Below are 27466 nucleotides of genomic sequence, written 5' to 3'. Positions count from 1 at the left end.
CAGAGCTAGGGCTTGAATCTGGCTCTCCCATGTGAGAGCCACAGGACTATTGGCTATTCTGAACTCACCCCCACACAACCCGATGCACACCCACACCCTTTCCTGACAAAACTTTAGCTGATATGTTCCTGAGAAAAGTTTTGGTTTCAATGAAAAAAACTTTTCATGGAAAAATGCTGGCCCAGCTCTAATTCTAATTTACTTTTGCCCTTGGTCTAAGGGTAATTCAAATTCGTGTTTGATTACTAAGAAAAAGTTACACGTCTCTATACACTGAGCTCCCTGGCAGTACTGTAACTGTAGGACCATGAATGTGTATATGTCTGTATTACAGACAGTGGAGGTATAACTTTAGTATCACAAAAATAAATTGCCATGCTAGATTTTCTCCTGTAAAAAGCCCAAACCCACTCACATAATATGATAAAAGGATATACAAAAAATACAAGGTATTGTCTCTGCTACAGAGCCATTATATAATAAATTGTGCATTGAAAGTATTAAGTGGCAACAGGGATGCATTCTCTATCAAATTATCCTTTCATTTTATGGAAGGCAGAGTCTCCCTTAAGTCTGTATAAAACATTTACAGTGCCTATGCCCATTCTTTGTGTGCTACTGTATGCGGGAACAGGGCAAGGGACAAGTGAAGAGAGTGTTATAAATAAAATATTATGGGATTTTATTGTAACTTTATAAGCCAGAGCATGCTCTCTTTCTCTTTGTATGAAGGCACTGCACCAGTGGCAATTCTTAGGTGCATTGGGCCTGCAGTGGATGGAGCTAGGTCAAATTGGCCCTGTGGCTGCAGGGTCTGGTATTGCTGAGAAGTGGCTCTTATACCTTTTTGTTTTGTTTTGTGTTTTGAAGTGCAGTATGCATTCCACCCAGTACCGCAGTTTTCCAGTCTCTGAAAACACAGATAAGAATTTTCTCACACACTCCTCTGGGCCTCCTTTGAACTGTACAATCAAGTGCCCCTTCCTGTTCTTAAAGGGACAGCTCCCATTAACGGAAATATAACTATCACTCCAACACACGTTAAAACAACAATATCTATATTAAGTGCTAAATACATTGTTTTAAAATATTAAACCATTTCAAGAATTACAATTATCTTGAAATAATTATTACAAGCATCAGGATTTCTGGATGCTTCCTGAGGGAATGCAAAGAAAAGATTTCTGTGTCTTGCTCACCTATGCAGGGAGGGTCAGTATACATCCTTATCTGACTTACAATCACTGATGCCTTATTTCAACCCAAAAGTGCTTTGCAAAAATTGTACAAATGGAACCATTTAATCACCACAGAAATGGAGCTAACCTTTGTGCTGCACAAAGGGACATGATGCGAAATTTTTCCATCTAGAAATTGTGATACAGTAGTTTAAACTTTCAGATGAATGAATCAGTTATGTTTTTAAGTTTGCTTATAATCATAGTTTTTATAGTTAAAAATCCTTTTACCACAATCCTTGTACTAGCAAGATTTTGGTCATAGGCTCTGATCCAAAGTCTACTAACTTCAATGCGGTTTGGATCAGGGCCATAGAGCAATGGGAAAAGGTTAACAAATATAGAGTAAGCCCATTCAAAGAGGCATTAGAAGTTTCAGTTTGACAATGGATGGAATTTTCATATGACAATACTGTACTCATTTTTACACATACGTATTCACAGACTTTACAGGTTTTTGTTTATTAACACACAATGTTAAATCTGAAGAAATGCAGCAAATGTAAGGTCCCATACTAAACCCTTTATGCAGAATCAGGACCACTAAGAAAATAAATACGAGTCAAAACATGACCTACAAGTAGAAATATGAATATTTTATAACTGTCTGAATATTTCTGTGAATGACCAAAATACATGTGTATCTGGCACCCTGCCCTATTGTTACATCACAGAGTGATATTGTACTTCCAGGAATAACATGCTGTAGATTTAGCAACTAGAATTTTCAGTGCAGTAGTGTCAGCGGTAGAATAACCCTTTCTTATTAGCAGTACATGCTCAGGAAGAATACTGACCATGACATATCATGCATGCAGGTAAAGCTGTATTGGAATATTCACCAAGGCCTGAACCAATAAAAAACCAGCCATATGCTTGAAGTTATACACATGCCCATGTGCTTTCCTGGATCGAGGTCCTAACTTGCTGGGTGATTTGGAGGTATTGGGATATTTAAAAGGCCTGGCAGATCATTTAAAAAGAAAACTCTTTTACTACAGTGAACAATTCTGTGATTCTCAAATTACAATGAACTGATGTCATGTTCTTACTTTTCTCTGATGCAACACAAATTTTTGTGGGAGTTGGTTGCATTTTTTCCTTATCCGAAGTCATACAGAACAAACTTTTTTTTTGCAAGAAACTATTGGGAATCTTTAAAAAGAGATATATATTAAAGTTGTTACCAGGCTGATGCATCTCTTTCTAGTCTGATATATCAGTGTCTGACTTTGTGAAGGGTCACTTGATATATAACCAAAAGAGATTATCACAAAGATTTGTAAGTGCAGAATGTGTATCCCTCTCAAGAAACATCTCTAGCTTTCCTTCCTGCGCATTTTTTTTGGTGTTCTCCCAGCATTAAATATATGCTAAAAGAATGGGATATATTTTTCACCGGCAAATGACTAATTTATGAACAGAACTTTGTGGGAAATGGTTTTCCTGTCCTTCCAGAGTTTGAGATTTTAACATTTTCCTCATCCCGAACTGAGACAAAAATTTTGAAAATATTCATGAATTGATAACCTCCTATGTTGGGATTTGATCAATTGCATTATTTCAATAATCTCAAAATATTTCACTTAAATATTGACCTTTATATTTTACCTTTTTGGGTATAAATAGCTAAAGTTTCAAAGTGAAAAATTGCTTGAAATGGAAAAACAAAACTTTTCAGTCTGAAAATGCCAAAATGGGATATTTTAACAATGTCAAAACTTTTTTCTCCACAGACATTTTTCAAATCAGGAGAGTCATCAAAACTGGCTCTTTCTCATGAACAGTTTGGGTTTCAATGAATCAGCATTTTCCAATGGAGAAAACATTTTGTCTGAAAATTTCCTACCAGCTCTTTTTTAAAATACTCAGATCTATGAAACCAATGAACTCTGAAATAATGAAACACACTCTAACTAAAGGCAGAATCCTGCTTCCAGTGAAGCCAAAAACAATAACTGTCATTGATTTAAGTGAGGAATGATCAAGCCCTAAATCCAGGATGATAGAGTCCCACAAAAAATCTGTTTTCCTTGGTCTAATAAAATAGACTACTTAGTAATAGATTCTGCTACTATTACTCCTATTGAGAAGCACCTTATTCCATGAATGAGACCATTGATTTTAATGGGATCACTCATGGAGTAGTGCGGTAGTCATTGTGAATAAGAATATCAGAATCTGGCCTTTTGTTTCTGCAAATATCTTTAGATAGACAGACAAGATTCCATTCTGTCTAGCTAATCAGATTTCCTCACCATTTGTTTAGTGCTCTATTGTGTTGTGAATTTCCTGTGTGTGGCTTTAATTATTATGAGTAGTAGAGGGATTTATGCAGATGCACATTGGCTGTGTGTGTACCAGGGCATGTATTTGCATAAGGGCTGCACCAACTTATATTCCACTAACATTTCAGCAGGGCATGTGAGAATCTTGCTTTTTTCATTGTCTAATGTAACACTGTCCCCACAAGAAGATTAAGACAAAGATTCCTTATTTAGCAATATTAAAAGTGAATATAATTTTATACTGATGATAGCATTGGACATCACGTATTCAGCTGGCATACCCCTGGACTGCACATCTGGTAGGTGTGGATAGAATTCATTAGAATAAGTCTTCCATAAATAATGTGCCAAAGCCTTGATATAACAAGTGCTTAAGCATGATGGCTGATGGCAGCCATTTACTCTTTGCCAGTTCAAATGTGTACTTCCTTCCAGGGCTGGAATTCATCCACACTCGCACTTGAAATACTGGAAATGAGATCAGTCCATTTTGGAGATGAAAGTACAGTGTATGGGCCACAGCTGCTATAATTTGAAGATGCTCCAGTGAAGTCAATAGATGTACCCAAACTTATATGAGTTGAGGAACTGGCCTTTAACTTTTCTCTAGCCCATGATTATTATTTTTTTGTGTGTCCATAGTACTCTCTTGGTTTATACTAGCTGAATCTGTCGATTCATTTGTGCAGTGATGACCATGGATCAGAAGTAGCAGAGAAACATGTTGCTGTATGTTGTCAACGGTTGTCCATGTATGAGACATAAGCAGGACACAACACTTCTGGCAGTGCCTCTAAGGAGGGAGGAAGGAAAAATGTCACATTACTTCGGTGTGTTCCCTTAAGTCAATGCCCCTCACAAGAGATATCCCTTCAAACAAAATCATCAGGGGAAAAACCAAACAGACACCAGAAGAAGAACCTATCTATTATCACCAGTTCCAGCTCAGTATGATTAACAGGCAGCAGTCATATTATTCCTCTGTGTCCCTCACCCCAGATGCTGAGAAGTGGTTGGTATTTTCCCCTTGATAGGACATGTAAGCAACCATTTATCACTAGGTCTATTTTCAGATATTATTAAGGTGTTCAGCTGAAGTGCTGACAAGAAGTTGGTGTATTTAAAAGTGACCAGGAGGCTACTGAAGGAGAACTGTTAACTGTTGTTTCTGATTCAGAAGAAGGCTTAATTTACTGTATGGCCAAAAGAAAGTTTCCCTTCAAGCCTCAACAATTTTTTTGATTTATATATTATGTAAAGCATGCTGCCTTTGCTCTAAAGCTATGTTCTCTAATGCTTCCATACATATAAATATTGGCTTCTAGGTACTATTCAGTTCCCACTATAATTGCCCTCTCAATAAGGAAAGGTTTATACTATTCAGTACTTGGCTCCCAATGAGGCACTATAAAGAGGCTGCACAAACACATATAATACATATAGAAATGGCACCTCTTTATATCTCTGGGAAACATTTTCAGAAGTGGTGAAATCATTTAGAAGCCAGTGATTTAAGCTTTTAAGGCATTTAGGCTCTTTTGAAAAGTTTACAGCACAATCCTAACAGAAATATTTTGTTTCTCAAACGAAGTACTTAAATTAGATTTTAGATTATATACAATCAATGATAAAGGTCTGACCCAACTGTTTGTTCTTCTAAATACACTGTATATTCTCTCTCTCTCTCTCTCTCTCTGCAGGGCAATATCTTTTTATGCCTCCATGCCCTATCCAGCTACATCTGATCAGGACCTCCTGTGTCAGTGAACTATAAAGCATAAAAATGTTGCACTGCATTACACCTTCAAACTAGATAAAGGTAGCTTCAAAGATATTTTCCCCTAATTTGTTTTTTATTCTGCTCATACTTTCTGTTAAAAATATCAGTTCCCAATTTCCCTCTTTATTCCAGAGGACTCTTCATTGGGATGATGAGGGACAGTGATCTTGCTCACCCTACACTCACGTTCAGCTACATCCATAAAATGAAAGTATAGGGACAATCATGTCTCCATGCTCATATTATTAGATTTATCAGCTGCCTGAATGTACACAAAATGGAGTAACCTTTCCATAGAACAGAATGGGGACTCCAGCAGCTTACAGCACAGAATGTGTTGGATCAATATATCTGCACTTATCCACCTAAAACATGCAACAGAAGTGCCAGGTTCCTCTTACAATCCAGCCAGCATGCCTCAAACCTGACCCAGAGGGACCATGTCAAAGAATCAGCAGGAGGCTCAGTCTTCATGAATATCCATTTCTTGTTAGCCCCAGTGCCAGTGAAAATAAGCGTATTAATTGTGATCCCGACACTTGCCCTTAACTGGATAGAGTCCATCAATCCATTTCATTTATGACATGCACCCATGAAAAGTTTGGGTCTCTACCAGTCTGGCTGTGATTTTATCTGATGAAAAAGAGAGCAATTCTTTGCCCCATTATTAGACTCCTGAACCATTGAGGCCATTTGATTAAGAGAAAAAAAACCTGTTACAAGTTATACTTCTAAATTTAGGCACTAATGACATCACTCATGGCAACGAGCAGTTGTAATAAAATATATAGACCCATTATTTGAATGTAACCAAGTATAGGATCTCTCCTCAGAGTATCAGCTCTATTTCTTGTTTAGTAAAGCTGAAAAAATAAAACAAATCAAAACAAAAACTACTTGTCAAAGAACTGCTGTAATATTTGAAATAACTGACTTTCAACTCAGACACGCATAGGAACAACTATTATTTTGGTGAATGGAAGACTTCCTTTTTGACTCACTTGGTAAACCTGCTTTCTATATACCCCAAGGATTCTGATTCAAGGACCCGCTGAATGCACACACAGCAAGTTCACTTACCAGATTTAATCTGTCAGATGTGAACAGCTGTCATATCCATCTGTGGGACATTATCAAATGGTGCAGGGATCACAACCTGAGATTCCTGGTGGGTTTCCAGGATTATAGGTCCCACAAGCACACAATGAATCCAGGTAATTTGGCAGTCAAGTTTATAGCATGAAATATTGCAGGGTTTCTGACTGAGCAAGTGATTTATATCTCAGTATTTATATTTACCTTCAGCAACTGGAAAATCAGTAGTTTTTGGTGTCACTTCTGTTGTATTGTGTTGTGTTATCCATAAGAGGCTTTGTTGACACCATTTCTTTGACCATCTCTGGTGTTTTTGTCATAAAGAAAACCCAGTCACTCCCTTGTGTTGCTAAATTAATTCTTGCAGCATGTATCACACAGATCTTCCCTTGCATCATTTCCCTCGGATTTGACTGCTGAATTCTTCAAAACATCTTGTCCTCTTTAAACTTTTACTATGGGGATGAATATGCATATTGATATTAATTTAGAATTGGAATTCAGATGGATGAATATTTGCTTAATTTTCATATCCTCAGATTTGGAGTTAGTCCATATTTTTGTTAAAGGTGTGTCATTATAGTTTTGTTTTATTTAAACCATTTCAGGCCCCAAATCAATGGCAGAATATATGTGCAGACAAAAAATAATCCTTAAAAATAACTTTCTTCGTCACTGAACAGCTTAGTTTGGAGTTAAGGATTTTAGTTTTCATCCGGCAGATGATGACATCCCAGCCATCTCAAATACAGCCCACAATGACAGAAGGAAACCTGGACTGCTGTAGATAAGTGTGCAGGGGAAAAATTGATCTAAAAACCATTGTGTTTTCAACTGTAAATGAAGCCAAATTTTGAAAAGCAGCCCTGATTTTTGCAGACACAATACATGGCATTTAGGCATCTAAATACTGTACTTTCAGGCACAACCATCTCAGTAGCTGTTTAAATGCTATGAGATGCTTGAAATGAATTGCAAGGCAATAAATAAATAAATAAATAATATTAAAGAACACCCCCAGGCAAAACAAGGGCACATCTATATTCCCCTGTTAAAAATCAGGGCCATTGTATTTTAATCTACAAATACATCCTGTTTATTATTTGTGATCTTTACTGGGTTTTTCTTTCAGTTCACTTTAAAAGTCTTGAACAATGAGAAAGTTAGAGCTATGGGGAACTGTTCCCCAGAGCTGAGAGTTTTGTTCAGAAAACCTTTAAAAACTTGCACCCTTCGTATGTCAACTGTGAAGAATGATTTTATGGAGATAGCATGCTTGAATGAGTACTGAGAGATAGAAACTCAGATTCTATTCCAGGCTCTGTCACTAGCCTACTGGTTGATGTTGGGGTGATCACGTCATCGCTCTGTGCTTCAGTTTCCCCATCTGTAAAATGGGGATAATGATACCTTCTTTCAAATGTGATTTGAGATTTATGCATGAAAAGTGCTAAGAATAATTTTTAAAACAATTGCTGAAAATTAGTCCATAGAAAAGTCAAATTATCTGAAGTTCAGGGACAAACAAAACTGTTTGTAGTTTATTTTCAGTCTCAAGTCTAACCTGTTGTGCAGAATTAGTCTCTGGTTACTGGGATGTCTGTTCTGGGTCCTAGCTTCAACCAGAACCACACTGGGAAAATGAAGTAAGTTCTGGATAAAAGGGGCTTGCTCTAGATTACTATATTTATCTTTCATTGTTGCCAATGTACATATAATTGGGTGTACTTAGTGCCCACCACCAGAGGAAAGCAATCAGACTTACAATCAGTTTTGTTTTTAATCATTCCTAGAAAGGACATACTCTCTATTGGCGAGGCCAGAGGACAGAGTCAGGACTCTGATGTTCTATCCCTGGTCACTTTCTGCAGCTCAATTCTGTAAAGCGTTACTTTTCTGGTAGATTCTCCTATATTTTTGCTGGTCTTCAAGAACTTTACTTGCTGAACTTCAGGCCTTGTCTTCACAGCTGAACTGAACTGTTTGTAAATGAACCCAATTGTACTGAACCAGTTTAAGCACAAACCATTAATTGCGCATATACTAGCTTTGCTATACGAGCCTTGCTATACTACTCTTGCTTGCTTGTTTTAAGCATTGTCCTGAAAGTACGCTAAGCCTGTGCTAAACCATTTCAACTGCAGTGCCCTCTGGGTAACTGTCCCACAATTCCTGGGTCACTTCCCAGAAGCAGTGCATTCTGGGAGATTTCAAAGGCCCACTTATGCACTGTTGGACAAAAGTGGGAGGATCCAAAATGTCAATGAACTAGTAAGAATGAACCAATTAAACTTTAACTAATGACTAAAACTGCAGAAAGGTAGTCTGTTTGAACGAGTTATTAGAATATTTATGGGTGTTTGTGGAATTTTTGTGTGTGGATGCAAAGTGTTCTACAAACCTTATAGGGATTGTAACCATTTTAATTTCTCTAGTATATATTAGGTTCCTGTTGGATAAAGCAATTGCATATAAGCCAAAATGTACTGAGTGTGATTATGAAAACCCTGAGTTACCAAAATGAGTTCTGAAACAGTCTTGTTAAACTGCCTGCTAACAAAACATTAGGTCATATGAACGCCAGACTTTAGTTTACATGTATGTTATAGACTTGAAAAAGGAGTCACAAAAGCCAAACACAGCTCTGTCAGGCAAGAATCTTATTCATTTTCATTGGCTTGGTGTCCAGAATTTTTCCCCTTCTCTCATCCACCCTCAACCAACACAAATAGAAGGACAGGCTAATATTTATGTTCCTCAGCCCCCTCAGACAGCCCAAACAAAAACCCACCCACCCTGTGCAGACATTTTATAGAGCCCAGCCGATGTCCAAACAGATGACAGGACAGGAAAATGTTAACAGTAACAATGTAACAACAAGTCAAGCAGAATTTTCCTGGCCACAGTTTGCCCAGCAAGCAAGTTCAGGGAGTTAACAGCAAAACTGCTGCATATATTTAAACTTTGCGCTGTGGGTCATGTAAACATTCCTTTCATGGAAACTGTGCTGAGACTGTAGAATCTCTCTGGCCCCTGCTGTGTCTTCCCTATAAGGTTTAGCATAATGCTGTGACATAACTACATATTGTATCTGTCAAAAAGATGGCATCTCGCTGTTTAAGAAATCCAGCTTGTGTTTATCAGTGGAATCTGAAGAAAAGGAATAGAGTGATCTTGTGCTATCTGAAAGATTTTTCTTTATCTTAACATTTTCTTAAACAAAAGATCATGTGAAAGCTATCATAAACTACAGTACCATAACTGTCCCTTTGTAATAAAAACATGTGTTTAGTGGCATTGGCATGTACAATTATGAAGAGATGGATGAGTCTCACATGCCTGTCAGGTGGAATACTAGCATTCCCCCAAATAATCAGTAAAACAAATGGTAGCCTTTTAATTGTCTGCCTCTGTTCAATGCTATTTTCTTATTTTGGAGAGAGAGAGTAGAGATTATAGTTTAAAATTCTAGTCATTTCATTGTTGTCCTAAAGCAATATGTCATTGTCAGGCACTTTATCTGTCAGTTGCACTCTTGCCTGTAGACAGCAATAGCCCTCTGGGAGATTTCATGGTGACTTTTTTTTCTCTCTCTCTTTTTTTGCCAGGCTGCAGCAGGTGTGAAGTCGCCACAACTCTATTAGCTCTACCATGGCAATAAAAGCAAATTATTATAATAGACTTGCCTGTCTACTCATTACTAAGGAAGCTACTTGCTTCAGGACTTGCCCTTTCTCTATGTAAGGCCACACTTTCCTGCCAGGTCTCTTTCAGAAGAGGCCTCAAAAATGAAGACTTCAAACACTCAGCTGGAATCCAACTGCATTCCACTCCGCCATCCTCACAGACTGGACCTGAAAAGCAAGACTCCTCTTATTTCAGTCCTGACAAAAGCAGAACAATGGATGGCTATTGGCAAAGTCTTTTCTTTTTTTTTTTTCCTGTTAAGAGCTATAAGCATTATCCCAGGAATCTCCATTCACATGAAGATAATGCACAGTCACTCTCTCCTTGTTTAGACTACAGCTCAGTCTAACTCAGACCACCTCTCATTTTCCTTCTTGCTTTTTAATCCAAGGCTTTACCTACTGAGCTACCCAAGAACCAAACAAACTAAATAGTAAGATAATTGTGGTAAGTCTAAGTGCATTGAAGCCTGAGACAAAGAGGTCTTGCCTTTTCCCCTCAGTTCCTAAGCTATATTTATGGGAAGGAACTTCCAAACAGACATGCTTAAGACCTTTGAATGAGCTTCTGGAGCCTGGAAGGGGTCAATGTATTCTGTGGAGAACCATCTATCCTCCAGAGCTGCATAGAGTTGATCACAAAGCTTCTTAGCACCCTGCTTCTCAATGAGCTTCTGGACACTAGCATTCTTAATGTGCAATGGGTCTTTAGAAATTCAGTTTATTGCCATGAAAAAATTCCTTTCTATATTTTAAGTACTATTTAGCCCTTTGATTTGTGTGTTTTATATTGATTTTAGGGAGGGTGAAAGATATGTTAAAGAACAGAGAAATACACCCTCCCCTAAAGGCTACCTCAAACTGATTGCCGGAGAATGCTGAGATAGATTAGAGGGGAGACTGCATAATGAAGAGCTTTTGCACTGAGCAAAAATAACTGTAAGTTATACAAGAAGTAACATACTATTTTATATATATTCCCTTAGCTTTTAGTCAAACAAATGTCTCAAATAATATCACTGGCACTTACAGCTCTGAATCACCTTCTGCCAGATCCTAAGCTGCAGTCATAATAGCTAATGAGAAAACATTAAAAGCCTTGAAGTTTTGGTTCAGAAACTGAAAAGTCTGGATATTTTTCAAAGGATTTATCAGAACCTCTTCAAGTTTTCTCCCTTTCCCAGCTGACAGTTCCCCCCTCTGTTCCCAGAGCTACTGCTCTGACTTCTGGCTTCCACCATCCCAATCGGACAGGATCACGGTGGGCCCACCTTACAGGGTGCTGGCACCCTGCTGCCTTCCAAAGGCTCTCAGAGGACATTTTTGGTTCTTACCTGGACTGAAACTCCTAAACTTTTGACGTCTGTTTTGAAGATTGCACACTATAAATGGAACACAGAAGCTGACAGAAGGAGAACGGCCTACCCTTCCTCCTAATCCCAGCCCCAAACATTGTCCCAGCTCCCACAAGGAGCTCTTTCTCTATGTTGCTGTACTTGATAACATCCAGGTAAATATAATATAGTGGGTTTGCTTCAGAAATAGATGATGTTCACAGATATTTGGATATTTTAATGGAACTATACTCTTCTCTTCTTCTCTGTTCTATTCAGGTTCTTATGCAGCCATCATCAACATAGAATCTGAGCGCCTTCCACTAGCGCACTGAGCAATATCACTAACATACGTCTTGTGTGGTTCTTTGTTTCCCCATCCCTCTCTCGAGAAATCATAGAATTACAGGACTGGAAGAGACCTCAAAAGGTTTGGTCCAGTCCCCTGCACTCATGGCAGGACTAAGTATTACGTAGACCATCTCTGACAGGTGTTTGTCTAAAAATGCTCTTAAAAATCTCCAATGACAGAGATTCCATAACCTCCCTCGGCAATTTATTCCAGTGCTTAACCACCCTTTCAGTTAGGAAGTTTTTCCTAATATCCAACCTAAACCACCCTTACTGCAATTTAAGCCCATTGCTTCTTGTCCTATCCTCAGAGGTAAAAGAGAACAATTTTTCTTCCTCCTCTTTGTAACAACCTTTTATGAACTTGAAAAGTGTTATCATGTCCCCTCTCAGTCTTCTCTTCTTCAGACTAAACAGACCCATTTTTTTCAATCTTCCCTCATAGGTCACGTTTTCTAGACCTTTAATATTTTTTGTTGCTCTTCTCTGGATTTTCTCCAATTTGTCCACATCAAATGTGGCGCTGAGAATTGGATACAGAACTTCAATTGAGGCCTAATCAGTGCAGAGTAGAACAGAAGGATTACTTCTCAAGTCTTACTTACAACCCTTCTGCTAATACATCCCAGAATGGTGTTTGCTTTTTTTGCAAAGAGTTACACTGTTGACTTATATTTAGCTTGTGATCCACTATGACCCCCAGATCCCTTTCCACAATACTTCATACTGGGTAGTCATTTCCCATTTTGTATGTGTGCAAGTTACATGGGAATATTTTTTTTTCATTTATGAAGTATATTATACCTATGCCTTGCTCTGCATTTATATTTGCAAAGGAAAGGAAAGGTTGAAGAAGAGCACCTTGCAACTGGGACCAAAGTTTTGAAGTGGTTTTAGTTGATATGGGACTTCATTCCCCAGTATAAGACCAGCCCCGAGAAAGTTGTCTTCTGCACAGATGAATTTTATCACTGTGGCAGACAGTTCTACTGTGCATGAGGAATGGAGTTGTCAAAAATTATCCTTGTCTGGGAGCTTAGGTGATCTTTTATCTACCCTGGATCCAGCCCATTTAAGACCTTGAAGATAAGGCCTTGAATTTTTATGTGTATCCTATGGGAAGTCAGTGTAGAGAGTGGATGACAGGTCTAATGTAGCTTTAATTGCTGCCTTGCTCTGTACTAATTCATCCAGATCTAGTTATAATCACATGCCTGCCACTGCAGTGTGTAGCCACGGAAAGGAATATGGTGTCACCAATTTAGCATTACAGGCCAAATTCAACTCTTATACCAGATTAAATTCTGATTCATGAATAAAATTCTTCCTGACTTAACAAGAAGAGAGAAAAAATGAGATCTCTGACATTACTGCAGGATACAGTAACAGGAGATGATGAACTGGGAAGAAAAGCAGAAAACATCGGACACAAATATTATAGTTGTTTGCCAGATGGGTTGTTCCAAATGATCACAATGCAATTTATGACCTCTCATGGCCCCATCTCACTGCTATAGCCCACTATTTTGTAACAACAATTTCCTCATTCCTTTTTTTTTTTTTTAATGTAGGGCTGGATCCTTAGCTGGTGCCTATTTACACCAGCCAAGCATATGCATTGTGAATTTAGTCCTTGTGAAAGAAGCTAAATTGAAAGTCCTGGAAACCAATTTCATCTATTATAGAACTAATAGAGCAGATGCAGTACTCCTGACAGCATGTTTCAACCTTGCTCTGGACAGTTCAGCCTTCGTGGTGAGAGCGACTCAGCCCATTCAGTCTTTGACCTCTATTCACAATACCATCAAGTATGTCTATTGCACACTGTGATTTTGTCAATCTGAAAAAGAAAAAGGGGGAAAAAACCATGAGAAAATGCAATGTTCGGAAGTACTCATCTGGGCTCCTTCTAACAGTGTCTGTCAAATGGCTTATCAGCCCAATCTGTTCGAGAAACATGCTACCAACCCTACTGTTGCGCTGGCTTACATCACTAAGGCAAGTGTTGATCAAAAGGATACCTCTCAGCAAAGTTAGTGCTGACTAAAAAAGAAAAAGAAACCTACTATTGAATAGAACTGGATGAATTTTGGGGGGAACAATCCCTAATCTTTATTTGAATTTTTAAAACTGTGCATTCTGACTGCCTCTGGAAACCTTTGATTTCTATAAATACTCTAGCAAAGGATTTTACTAAAACATTCACTAAATTGCAATGATACACAGAAAACACATTCCAAATTAAAAATCAAGAGTATTTAAACTGAAATCTGGTTTTAAGAATTACACACATGCAAATAGAAAAGGAGTACTTGTGGCACCTTAGAGACTAACCAATTTATTTGAGCATAAGCTTTCGTGAGCTACAGCTCACTTCATCGGATGCATACTGTGGACTTCATCGGATGCATACTGTGTGCATCCGATGAAGTGAGCTGTAGCTCACGAAAGCTTATGCTCAAATAAATTGGTTAGTTGCTAAGGTGCCACAAGTACTCCTTTTCTTTTTGAGAATACAGGCTAACATGGCTGTTACTCTGACACATGCAAATGGGAAACAGAAAGATAGTATGTTCATGTGTCTACTAAAAAAGAGCATGGAATTTCTGATGAGTAGAATTGGTCAAACTTTGTTGAATTTTGAATTTTTGATAATATTTAAGTCATGTTTCAAAATTTGAAAAAGAAAACAAAGCAAAATAAAACCACAAACAAACAAAATCAAACAACGCTTAAAAAAAAAACAACGCAGAAAAATTTTGGAAACATTTTGATAAGATTTTTAAGACAACATTTTCCCCTTTCTTTTTGTTGAACGATAGAGCTAGTTGGAATGTTTCAAAAAGTGTGAAATAGCAACTGAAATTTGATTTGACTACTTTTGCTACTAGATTTGGGTGAATAATAAAATATTAAATTAAAATATTTTTCATTTTAAAATGTGAAATTTGTCATATGAATTACCTGACAAGTATGCACCTGAATTATTCATTTTGTTCTGCTTATTTTAGAAAGTCCATAGCACTGTTAGGAAACAAAGCAGCATGTAGGCACTTCACTGTTTGACTTCCATTAAATCCAATAGGAGCCAAGAGGCTAAATCTCTATGCAGCAACTTGAAAAAGCAGTAACCAGCATCAAAGAATAGCAAAAAGCATACTGCAAGCAGTAAAGGAAGGGAGCATCGGCTGTGTATGCATACCATTCTTTTGCACACTTTCCAAAGGCTAGATTGTGACATTAAGATCTACCCACTGTTAAGTACAATCTATTGTTGTGCTGCACAGGGGGTAGATTATGAATTCCCAGCCACAGCTTTCTTCCCAATCTCCTTGCTGCTTCAGGGGTGAGTATGATGCAGTGGGTCCTATATCTGTTGCAGTGTACACTCCCCAATATGCTGATATGGCTACACTTCCAGGAACCCTAAGGGAGGTGTTGTCAAGAATGTGCTCTCTTCCTGCCCGCTCCAGCCATCCGCACCGGCGGGGAAATAGCTGCTCTGCAGAGACTCCTAGTCCCTGCACTCTGGAACCAGAAGTATGACACAGTTCCTTACTTTCCCTTACTTTCTTGTATATAGATGGGCAACAATCTTTCTGAGCAATGAGTATTAATAAATTGGTGGAACACATGCTGGAAGTGAAATGGTGGCACTCTACTGTTATCTTTTGCATATATCATCCCTGGAACAACATATACACTGAAGCATTTCAGGCCAGCCTCTTTGCTCTTTCTTCTGTTCACATTCTTTGCCATGCTTTAGCTGTGGTATTAATTACTGAGGCAATAATGGCCAAGGCCACCTCATTCGGTGAGAATTCTGTTGGCATCTCATACTTCTGATTTGGATTGGGTACTTCCATCCTAAGGTAGCTTGGTTTAGAGGAGAAAATACTATATCAGGGACACAGGAGATATGGACTCTATTCCTCGCTCTGACACTGGCCTCCTGAGTGATCTTGGGCAAGTCATTTCCCTGCTCTGTGCCTCAGTTTCCCAAGCTGTAATATGTTGATAATACTGCCTTCCATTGTAAAGCTCTTTGAGATCTACTGATGCTAAAAGCTCAGTATTATTATAACCTGTCATTAATGGGCAGAGTGCCTGGAAAATTAGGTGAGCAAATTTTCAAAGCAATAAAACAAGGAACAAGGGTACATTTTAATCCATAAATAAATGATGACCTTTTTAAAAATCAACAAGCAATTAGTGCAGGCCTAAAAAATTTGAGAAATCAGCCTGGAGAGCTTGCCTGTTGCACCTCAGAAAGAACAAATATTTAACTTCAGTGAAAGAGCAGCCACAGTATTATGAAAATTGGTCCAGTTAATACCCTTTTCACTTCAATATTGCTAATGGCCAATTCATTCCCCTATGGTATGAGTAATGTGAAAATCTTAAAGCACCATTCATAAATGTAATGGGAAGGTACATACATCATGTATGACATTGCAGACTGCACTAGAGACCCTTGTGTCACACTTTGGGGTGCAATCCAGACCAGTGAGGATTTGTTTCACCTCTTACCCTGTAACTCTGAGTGCCTCACAATGCTTTGCTACTGTAGCTCTGTGCCTGGGATGCTCACAGTCAGCAGCAAACACGCTGCTCATACCCTGAATGGCTGTGTGCTATGCAGCCTACCCTGGTTTAGCAACTCTCACCTCAGCAGCCTGTCTACAGCCCCACTCTGGCTTCCACAAGCCTTAGTTACAACCAGAAAGGGACCCCAACACACTCCCAGTTCTAAATTTCTCCCAACCATGTGCTCTGCAATGTCCAACCCTTTCCTGGACCACCCAAAGAAATTATAAGGTCCGTTTACTCCTCTAAAGACACAAAAAGAACAGCATGCTACTTTAATTGGAATTAACTAACACTTTAATTCAAACTGAGCACTGTTGATTTAAATTCAAAGTGAAACAAGTTTATTAACAAAATAATATGGGATTTTAAGTAAGATCAAGTATAAGAGATGAAATTAGAAAGGGTTACAAACAAATAAAACTTAAAACAACACATCTAAAAGTCTCAAACTTAATCTAGCCAGGTCCAGGCTTTGTTCAACCTGGCTTTTCTCACCTTCAGTCTTCCAGCAAGGTAGTGGCTGACCCTCCATGTTCTCTCCTCCTCCTGCTAGTGTTTGCTAAAATGCAAATTGCTCCATTTCCTGCAATCTCTTTCCCCTGCTGTCTTGATGGTTCTGTTTACTGTTTAGATGTATTGAGGTAAACCCACATTCCTTTGTAGGACAGAGCTATTTAACACCTTTACCTAGGTAAGGCTGTCTGTTCTTGAACATGTTCTAGTAATGTCATACAGGGGTATTTCATAACTTTACATTTCATGTTCCTACATACATTTCACCATGACATTGTTGACCAGTGAATTATTTGATTTTAAATGATACCTCACAAGGCATATTTTGTGCAAAGATTATCACAATACTGTGTAGGATGTGAATACCTGGGTGCTTTGGGTAACACTTTTTTTATTAACCTATGACTACACAGAAGGTTGCTATGCCATGGAAGACTACAAAAGATTGTGGATCTGACTTTTGACCCAAATTAAGCTATGCATCACAATGTTCAAATATGACAGTATCTTTTGTTCACTTGTCAGGGTTGGCTAGTTCAGGGTAATGTCATCCACTGGCACGAGTCCAAAAGCTGCTTTGCCTAGCAGCTATAGTTCAGGGTAATGTTGCCTACTGGCAAGGGAGGTGGTAGGGGAACCCATGCCCACCCTACTCCACTGGGTTCTGAAGCAGGGCCCTTCAAATCAGTAGCCCTTGCACAGAGCTCAGGGCAGGATACCCCTTAGCATGCTCACTGGATGACTTCCTATCCTTGTTCCAGTCCCTATGACACCATCATGGGTTGGACTTGGGATCCATCCTGTGTTCCCCTCTGATTAATCTCCTGAGTCTCTTCCTCTGGTCACAGTGAGTCATGACCTTGGGCTCCTGCAGTCTATGAACTTCTAGTAGCTTGCCTATAAAGCTCAATCCTGGCTGTGTGGAGCTCTGGCGGCTTCCCAGCAGGAAGCTGCTGCACCCGACTGCTCTCCTCCTCAGTCAACGCAGACTAAATTGAGTTGCTTCCTTTTAAATGCTTCCTCCACTGGGAGTATGCCCAGCAGAGGTGAGGGGGCATGGCCTCTTGGTCCCAGAGTTGCTCTTTACCCCTTGCTGTTGGTACACCCTGTCACATCACTTCCAAAATACCCTCCCTCAAGTGGCTGCTATGAAGAGTCTGTGGAGAAGTCACAGAAATGAGGATCTCCACTTCCTTGCAGAGTGTGGCCAAATATTGCTGGCAGGAAATCTAGACACTCTAATCTGCCTTTGTAAAGAGGAAAGATTGTGCCATTTACATTCAGGTCCTTTTACATGCTTGTTTCTTCAATCAGGATTGAATTTCACATGTTCCCATCACATTCGGTCATAGAGACTTCTTTACTTATTAAAATTAAACTTCTTTTAAACAACATTCTTTGGGATGAAATGATTATTTTTCTTAGTGATAAGGGTAACTTTCATAAATGCAGCAATTCCTAAATTTTCAGAACTAATGAGAGGCACTTTGAAAGAAATGATATTTTGGGATAAAGAATCTTGAGGATGATACTGTCTTAGTACTAGAATTCTATTACCAGCAGAATATTCATAACCTTTTTGAAAAGTTAACTGTTAATTTGTTTGTGTTGGATTAGGAATAAATTTCCTTTTAGCCTCTTTTTTAAAATGAAAACCTTGTCTTAATATAAGAAAAGGAATGAATTATTACAACATTAATACTCTCAGCCAAAAAGCTCCCACAAGAGATATGCACTTGTTTAAGCAATCAGAATTAAAATGGGTTAAAAAATTAAATATACAACTCTCCCCAGTTGCCCACTCCCATCCCTTGAAATTGCAAATACAGTGTCTTCATCATAAGATCTGTTTCAAGCGAGAACTATTGCTTATCATGAAGGGGGGAGAGGGGGAATTGGTAAAACAGTAAACGGAATACTCTTTAAATCATACCTCAAATACTGCACTGGGAAGAACATGATCTACTTCTGCATCTGAGATTTTTGCAAAGAATTTCACTAGTGCTTTTTCTAAGTAGTTTCCCATCAGTTACTTAATTACAGAAATATGTGCTGCAGTTTGCCGAACTTTGCCACTGTCATAACTCTACTTGAAGCTCAGCCAACCAATGATAGTAAAGCTGTCACGAGATTAAAGGTGGCTGCAAGTCATTGCTTCTGTTATTTATATGTAACAAGGGCAAAGTAAACAAGTATGTAGAGGTATTGGTTTTATATTTTAGGTACCTTGGACATGTGCCTATCCACCAACGTGAATGAGGCATATATTATTTAGCACCTGTGTTCACCTTCTGAATATTTGTAGAAATCAATGTTTGAAATGCTAATGAGAGAGAATATGTCCAGAGATATTCTGCTGTCTTCCAAGGTAACACTGTTGGCTTCAGTAGAATTGTTCTATTGATACCCTTGTGTAACAGAACAGAATTTGCCCTCAAATGTGAACTAAAAGCTCTGTCAACTGTGCTTCATTGTATGTCTCATATTCTGGATACCAATTTAAATATTTATTATGTATTTATTTTTATTTTTTAAAAAGCTCTAGCTGCCCTAACACAAAATACAATATAAGCCTCAGAAGCAGTGAAATGATCAATTCTGCAGAAGCTCATCTAAAAGAATTCCTTTCCATCTCTTTAGTGCCAAGGGAGTATACCTTCAGCCCTCCCAAAAAACCTAAACAGAAGTATTTTGCATTGCCCCTGGAAGGTCACTGAAGTCACTACATTAAGTGGGGGTTTCTTATTGTTCTAAATGGACAAGATCAGATATTCTGAATTAGTAAATATAATTAAAAATGTTATTTATGCTAATTTCACATGCACACATACACATAGATAATGGTTAGGCTGCCAGTGTGCTGGTATGCACCACTGCTTATCATGATAATTATAATAATTTCATTGCTACCTTATTCTCTCCCATCTGTTCATATATCCATCTACTGTCTATAGTCTTATGAGAAAGTAAGCTTTTTGGGGCAGGAGCTGTTTCTTTGTTATATGTCTATATAGGGCTTAGCACAATGGGGCTGGGGCCTCTAGATGCTTCTACATTGAAAATATAGCAACAATCTTGCAGTCCTTACTTAAGAAAAACTCCCATTGACTTCAGTAGAATATTATCTCTTTCTGCACAGCTTTCAGTGTGGAAAATAGTGAAATATTTTCCTGAAAGCTTCGCTTGAAAATGTTGGTCATATAAAATAATTTTCAGATCCCTGAAATCTTATCTCTTAATTGAAATGATAGGAAATAGTTAATTTTAGCTTCCAAATGTATAAAGTATGGAAGAACACTTTCAACTTGTAACTGACAAATTTTCAAGCAGAATCAGTATAGTGATTATCTTTGCCATTTTTCTGTTGTGCTAGGTAAATGAGGAGGGATAGTGAGAGCAACAGAGAAAGAAAAACATTTATTATGCTATCAAACATAAATAACGTTTATTAAGCTATTTATTATGCTATTATAAATAACATTTATTATGCTATTTATTATGCTACCAAACATTTATTATGCTATATAAGGCTGGTCAAAAATTTTCATGTAATTGTTTTTTTGACAGAAAATTGGGGTTTCAATGAAACAAAATTTTTAATTGAAAGTGTCTGCTTTCCTTGAAAAATGTCAGTTCTTCATCAAAATATTTCAGCCAAAAATTTCCATGGAGAAAACGAATTTCAGACCAGCTCTGCTCCCCACCCTTTTCCACTTTCTTTTCTGCTCCCAAATACTGAGGATTTGCAATGCCAAATGCTTAGGCACCTAGAAAATCACAGGAAGAACACTGCAGTTCACAAAGCCTGAGTTAGGCACCTAGGCTCCTATACAACAAATGGGGAGAGATAGGTGCCTTAAGAATGTGATCCACAAAAGGCCAGCATGTTAGGTAGCTCCTGGTTTAAGCTAGCCAATAGGAGATGCTGACAAGCGGGGTGTGTCCTAAGCCCCACAACTCTCACGGAGATAGTCACTTAAAACTGAGGTACAGGAAGGCACCTATCTTTGCTAGCAATCCACAAACTGGGAAAGATAGGTATTCCTCTAATCCTTGTGTGGAACCCAATCTGGTAGGTGTGCCCAGAGGCCACCTAACTCCACACAAAAAAAAACAGAGCTGGGGGGTGGGAAAGGACCTACTTTTTAACATTTTGCCCACTGGTAGAAGTCCATTTTGTGTGGACTTAGGCAGTCTCTGAGCTCACCTACCACATCAAGCCTCCCAAATTAGGAGGAGGAGCACCTGTCTTCCTCCAGTTTGCAGATTGCTCTGAGAGTTAGGTGGGAGATAGGCATCCAGATGCCTAGAGTGAGGCAGCTTGTCCATGGGCTGAAATGTAGGCTCATTGAGAACTTTTACTGCAAAAACTTAGGTGCTGAGCAAGTTTAGGTGCCTCTAGGGTTAGCAGTAGCTGAGCCAGTGCTTTGTGAATTGCAAGGGTGCTTAAAAAACAATCTGGGAGATAGATGTGGAAGTACCTGTGTGGATCCCTGCAATAGCAACTGAGAATCAAGCTCAGAGAGCCATGTACTGCACTGAAAACATGTTTCAAATGCTTGTGAAGGATAGATATCTTACAAGTTCCACATAGTCATTTGTGTTAGCCTGGCCACAATTCTAACATGCTCAGCTGTCAATCTCAGACTGCCACAAAAAATATTTCCCCTATAAAGGTTTCTTGTCCATCACCTAGTTTTATAAGGGGAACTAAAAATCAACATGTGAAACCCAGTACGAATGTATCTGAATTACATACAAGAACGGACAGCAAATTTTAATTGCAGGTTAATCCAACAACAGAGGAGGGGAAGTTAATTATTGAAATTAGTTGTATGAATAAAAGTTTCCTTTTGATTTAAATAATACTTATTCAATAGATTAAGGTCATTCTTCTTGGGTAAAAATAACTAATTACTGTTGATATTGATAGAGTAAAATGGAATTTGCATTTTATTAATGGCTATATCATTTTGTTAATAGGAATATGTTGATTTCCAGATAAATGATAGAAATCGGCCCTCCTGATAAAAGTGGGTTGCAGTTTCTCATGCTTTGTTATGAATAAAAAAACATGACTTTTGTTTAAAAAGGAAAATAAAACATAACAAAGTGAAAATATGGCACACGTCCGCACAAATCAAGGATGCAGAGCTTGCTGCTAGGTATTAACTTAAAAAATTGTGAATTTGGGTTAAGTCTGGCTGTGGAATTTCCAAATCTGCACCACTACTATGTAAAGAGCCTGATCCTGCCTATAAAACACTGACAGCTAAAAGAACCAATGCCAAATACTACCCAGTCCCAGGAGTAAGGATGAGCATAGCTGAAAATATGTATGAAATGTGACACATTGCCACTGCTTAAGAGTAATATCTTACCAGGCTAAGGCTACAGTCATGATTCTTCACACATCTGTTATGTTGGAGGAAATGTACCCCACAATTCACACCCAGAAAATGGGTCAGAGGATTGTACAGCGTCCACGAACGTTCTGATGGATTATTCCATACTTCATGACACAGAATTCAACATTATATGTTATAATGGTAGATATAATGGTGGGCTTCAATTTTGAGTCTTATGTTTGGGGGCTAGTTTGGGGAATAACAAAAGATCTCAGTAGTATATTGGGATGAAAGCACAGCCAACTGCTGACATAGCTGTACGCTCATCATTGTGAAAGGAATATATTTTTGTTTTAACAGTTACATGTGAGGTTCTGAAATCTTACCAGAGCTGAAGGGGAAAATTTCAAGTTAAACTGAAAAGATATCATGATACTATGATTTTATGAGAATTTATTCACAATATAAAACAATGAGCTGGTGAAAGACTGGTATCTCTTTTTATATCTATGCTATAAATAACCAAAAATCATTATTTTTGTGGGATACGGCAGATGTACTTTACAAAATATAGGAAACTAGACTGTCCTGTAGTAACTATGCATATACAAAAACAACAAAGAGTCCTTGTGTACCTTTGAGACTAACACATTTATTTGAGCATAAGTTTTCATGGGCTATAACCCGCTTCATCAGATGCATGGAGTGAAATATACAGTAGGCAGGTACAAATATACAGCACATGAAAAGATGCGAGTTGCCTTAAAAAGTGGGGGGTCAGTGCTAACCAGGCCAATTCAATCATGGTGGATGTGGCCCATTCCCAACAGTTGACAAGAAGATGTGAGTATCAGCAGAGGAAAAATTACTTCTTGTAGTGACCCAGCCACTCCCAGTCTTTATTCAGGCCTAATTTGATGGTGTCAAGTTTGCAAATTAATTCCAGTTCTGCAGTTTCTCGTTGAAGTCTGTTTTTGAAGTTTTTTTTAGAAGAATGGCCACTTTTAAATCTGTTATTGAGTGTCCAGGGAGATTGTAGTGCTCTCCTGCTGGTTTTTGAATGTTACAATTCTTGATTTCTGATTTGTATCCATTTATTAATAAATAATAAATACATTCTCGTCAACTGTTGGGAATGGGCCACATCCACCCTGATAGAATTTTTTTTGCTTGTTTTTGCTGATACAGATTAACACGGCTACCCCTCTGAAACCTATGCATATACAGTTGATAAAGGTCACGTTACTTCAGCTGAAGTCAGCATTAATCTCTAGCCACAACATTTGCTATTAATATACATGTATTACATGTATAACAAGCCTTAATGTGGGTTTTGGCTAATCCCACCTAATTTGTCTTTGACCACAGGCTTTCAAAACACAAATGTAGATGGCATGGGACCTCTGGAAACTTCTTTTTTTCAGGTGTTGGTATCCAAACAGGAGTACTGAAACTTGATTCAAAAGTTGTCCGGCCCTTAAACACAGCCAAATGCTTGTCTATCCATACTGCAACTCTGACAACATGGCCCTCTAACTGTATATATAATTTCTATTTTGGTAGGCAGTGATGGGGAATAAAAAGAGAAAAAAAGTCCCTGCAATTTATCATCACAGAAACTGAAATGATTGATAAGAACCCAATTTACACTGAAAGTGAACAATTTTAATTTGCAACACCGCAATCATGTGCTTGTTTGGTACTAATGAATGTTGTGTTTAATCATACATTTTGCTCAGCATTGGCACATTATTAATTGAAAGTGTGGAGGAAAAAGTTGGCTGAATTAATAGAGTTGTAAAATCTCCAATGGGATTATTTATTTATTTATTTATTCGTTCCGGTGGTGTGTGTTTTCAATCACCAAAAGCAAAAGTCCTCGTGAAAAAAATTTATAGAACTAATAACACAGAAAGCCTTGACTTTCACTGACATGTTTGATGTGCATTTTCACATGACCTTTTCAGGGTGAGGACTAAAACTTAAGAAGTTTTACAAACAAGGCAAAATAACGAGGTATGTGGAGGAGTAAAGTAGAAGTGTAAACAGTGGGTGCAGTTGGAATGAAGATATTTGAATCTGAATGGCCAGTTAATGATTCAATTAGTTTTTCACTTTGTTAAACTACGGTAATCCTTCTTTACTAGCTCTTCATTTTGAAGCCTGTTGAAAGGAAGAATTCAAAGGATCTTAAGAAAGAAAATTCTAAAAAAGTAAAGCCTTTCGTAAATCATTACTGCTTCTGAACAAAATACTGCCTGTTGAAAATATGAGGGATGCAGGACAGATATTTTACTGAGCCTAAGATTCTGAACAGGCTGATTTGAACAAAAGCTGTAAATCTGAAGTGATTCCTTTCGTTATGGAGTTTATTATAAATGCAAGGATAGCTTTAGGATCGGGGAGTCCCTAGAAAAGATATTACTGGGAGGGTGACTTATCCCCATAACCTCTCCCTCTCTCCCATTCTCTGATCACTTTTCACTCATTTCTCCAAACACGATCTTTTCAGTCTTTGTTTCCTCCTTTCTCTCATCCCTTTCCCGCCATCTCTGTTTGTATATGGTTTGGTGGGGTGCCAATCCACGACAGTAGATCCCACAATTGTATGTCAATCTGGGAATGTCCCACAAAGTTAGAGGTCACCCTCAGCCTAGTGTGTGATGGGTTCCAGAAGGTCTTTAAAGTATGTGGTAGAGAGTCGTTGTTATAAGGGCATGATGATTGCTCAGATCGATGAGTGATAAAGTAACCGATTAGAATAACTACTAATGACTGACACCTGCCAGTTAGTGGCCACAGTACTACAAATCCTCAGAATACTATACCAAGATTAACTAATAGTTGCATGTAATCAAATAACTGTTAAGTAATGGCTTACTTAATGCATTACTCAAATCAAATCAAATCAAATCAAATCCTGAGAAGCAATCAAATCCAATTACGTTGCAGACCAACAAGTAATGCTATCTATTTAGATACTTTTCCTGGCAATCTTGCATTCCTGGCCAGAGTATGAATGATTATTAGTGATACCATAGTCATGACATTCAGTTTGGCCACAGTTTCACTGCATAATTTGCATGCCTCCTGCAAATACGATCAGATACTTGTGATCTATTACTTGTACAGGAAAGTAATCATAAGCATGCAACTGGTTACCTTTTTGGATCCAGAAACATATCTTAGGGCACGTCTACACTTGCCATTTAAAGCAGAAAAAGTCCCTTTTTTGTGCAAAAACCATGGGAGCGTCTACATTTGCCAATGTCTTTTTGTGGTGAAAGTCAGAAGTTTAACTGCAAAGAGAAAACCACCTCCACAAGAGGCATAGAACTCTTACTGGTGATGCTTTTGCAGTGATGTGCAAGTGAAGATATTCTCCCTGTTTACAGAGCTTTTAGCCTCCAGAGGATATCCCACAGTGACTAGGTGACCACTCTGGCCAGCAGCTCTGCTGTTCTGACGCCAGGTAAAGAGACATCCACCCCTCTCCCTATAAAGCCCCGGGAACTTTGAAACTCCCCTTCCTGTTTTCTTGGCAAGTGCTCACTGATCATCTGGCCAGGTGGCAAAGGCTGCTCCAGGGAGCCAACGATCCCCTGCTTGGAGCAATGCTGAGCTACTGGAGCTGATCAGTGTTTGGGGAGAGGGTGCTGTGCAGGGACCCTGGATCACCCATGATTACCCCCTCCCCCTTCCCACAAGACCTATTGTCCAAGTGAAGAGAGCTGCACTGTGGGATAGCTGCCATAGAGTGCTGCTCTCATCAGTGGGTGATGGAAGTGCTGCTAATGTAAACACTTTCTGACGCCTGAGGAATTAAGGTTTCAGAGTAGCAGCCGTGTTAGTCTGTATTCGCAAAAAGAAAAGGAGTACTTGTGGCACCTTAGAGACTAACCAATTTATTTGAGCATAAGCTTTTGTGAGCTACAGCTCACTTCATCGGATGCATCTTAAGCTTATGCTCAAATAAATTGGTTAGTCTCTAAGGTGCCACAAGTACTCCTTTTCTTTCTGAGGAATTGAGTACAAACCACTGCTTTACTTTCACCGGTTCCCTATCACCGGTGAAACTTATGGTGCAAGCACTCTGCACGTTTAGACATACCCTTAATTACCCTTAGAAAGTAAAGTCTTTTCTAGACACAAACTTTCACCAGTTTAACTAAAGGCATGTTTAAACTGATTTAATTAAACTGGTGTAAAAGCCTATAGAGACTCTGTTGATGCCGGACTGATTTACAGTAAACTAAAAGAAACTACTCTTCAGCTGAAATAAGAGCATCTGCACAGGATTTTGTACCAGTTAAACTAATTACATTATTAAACACATTTATGTTAACCCCTTGCAATTTTATAATGTACACAAGTGCTAATAATCCTGAATCAGAGAAAATGGGCTTAATTTTCCACTGCACCTTGCATAGTCATTTACAGCTCTGCAATAAGGGTGTACAATACTACCAGATTAAAATGGCAGTGTTTTACATGTACTTTGCACTCACTGGGTGAAATTCATTCCTGTGTATAGGCCTGGCTATTTCTTTAGATAGGAAACTAGAAAAAAACACTGCAAATAAATTAGGATGAAACTCATCCTGGAGCAAATGACCTGCACACTTAAAGTGCATATTAAGGACTTTCCACAGGCGATGTGATTATGAGTAGATGTAATCCATAGAAAAAAAGGTTTGCATAGCTATAATTATGTTACAACCTTTTATTTGATACGCTGCATTGTGCAATCACAAAACAATAATGTAGGGCCTCTGTTTTTAATAGCAACTATCAAATGTTTTCTTGTGTTACAATTAAATAACAAGTGTTCTGAAATGTTTATGAATATGATTAGTTTATTATAAATAGTGGTGGTGACAAACACTATTATCTTCTGAAGGCAGACACAGCATACCTAAAAAAAATTAAAATGATAAGCAGGAGTAATCCCTCCACCCAACCTCAGGAAGAAATGGGGTGGGTTTTGGTTCACATACAAACCCTTCATTTTTAAATACTCTGGGCATTAGAATTCCATATGACAACATCACAAATTCAGATTATTCCATTATAGCAACATTCCCAATGTTTCAGGACAAGAAAGGGCTCTTTGACTGACCTTGATCCATTTTACTTTCCCTGTTGTTCTAATGTTTGTACCCTATAATATTTTCTTCATGTAAGTGCTCATCAATTTAATTTTTCATTTATTTGTGCCTGTACAGTAACTCCTATTGGTCCTT

At 38.3% G+C, this 27466-nt stretch overlaps 1 long non-coding RNA gene across 1 annotated transcript; it reads right to left on the bottom strand.

Moving 5' to 3' along the window:
• Positions 1-3091: 3091 nt before the first annotated feature.
• On the bottom strand, positions 3092-18879 carry LOC141983908 (uncharacterized). The gene is made up of 4 exons (XR_012638568.1): positions 18809-18879; positions 13501-13612; positions 6606-6856; positions 3092-4319 (listed from the first exon to the last, which is right to left on the bottom strand). It is a non-coding gene; the product is annotated as an uncharacterized LOC141983908 (long non-coding RNA).
• Between the last annotated feature and the right edge of the window lie 8587 nt (positions 18880-27466).

This window comes from Natator depressus, chromosome 3, assembly GCF_965152275.1.
Source record: "Natator depressus isolate rNatDep1 chromosome 3, rNatDep2.hap1, whole genome shotgun sequence".
Taxonomy (NCBI): Eukaryota; Metazoa; Chordata; order Testudines; family Cheloniidae; genus Natator; species Natator depressus.
The sequence above is the reverse complement of the archived record's forward strand: the minus strand, read 5'-3'. Positions and strand labels throughout refer to the sequence as shown.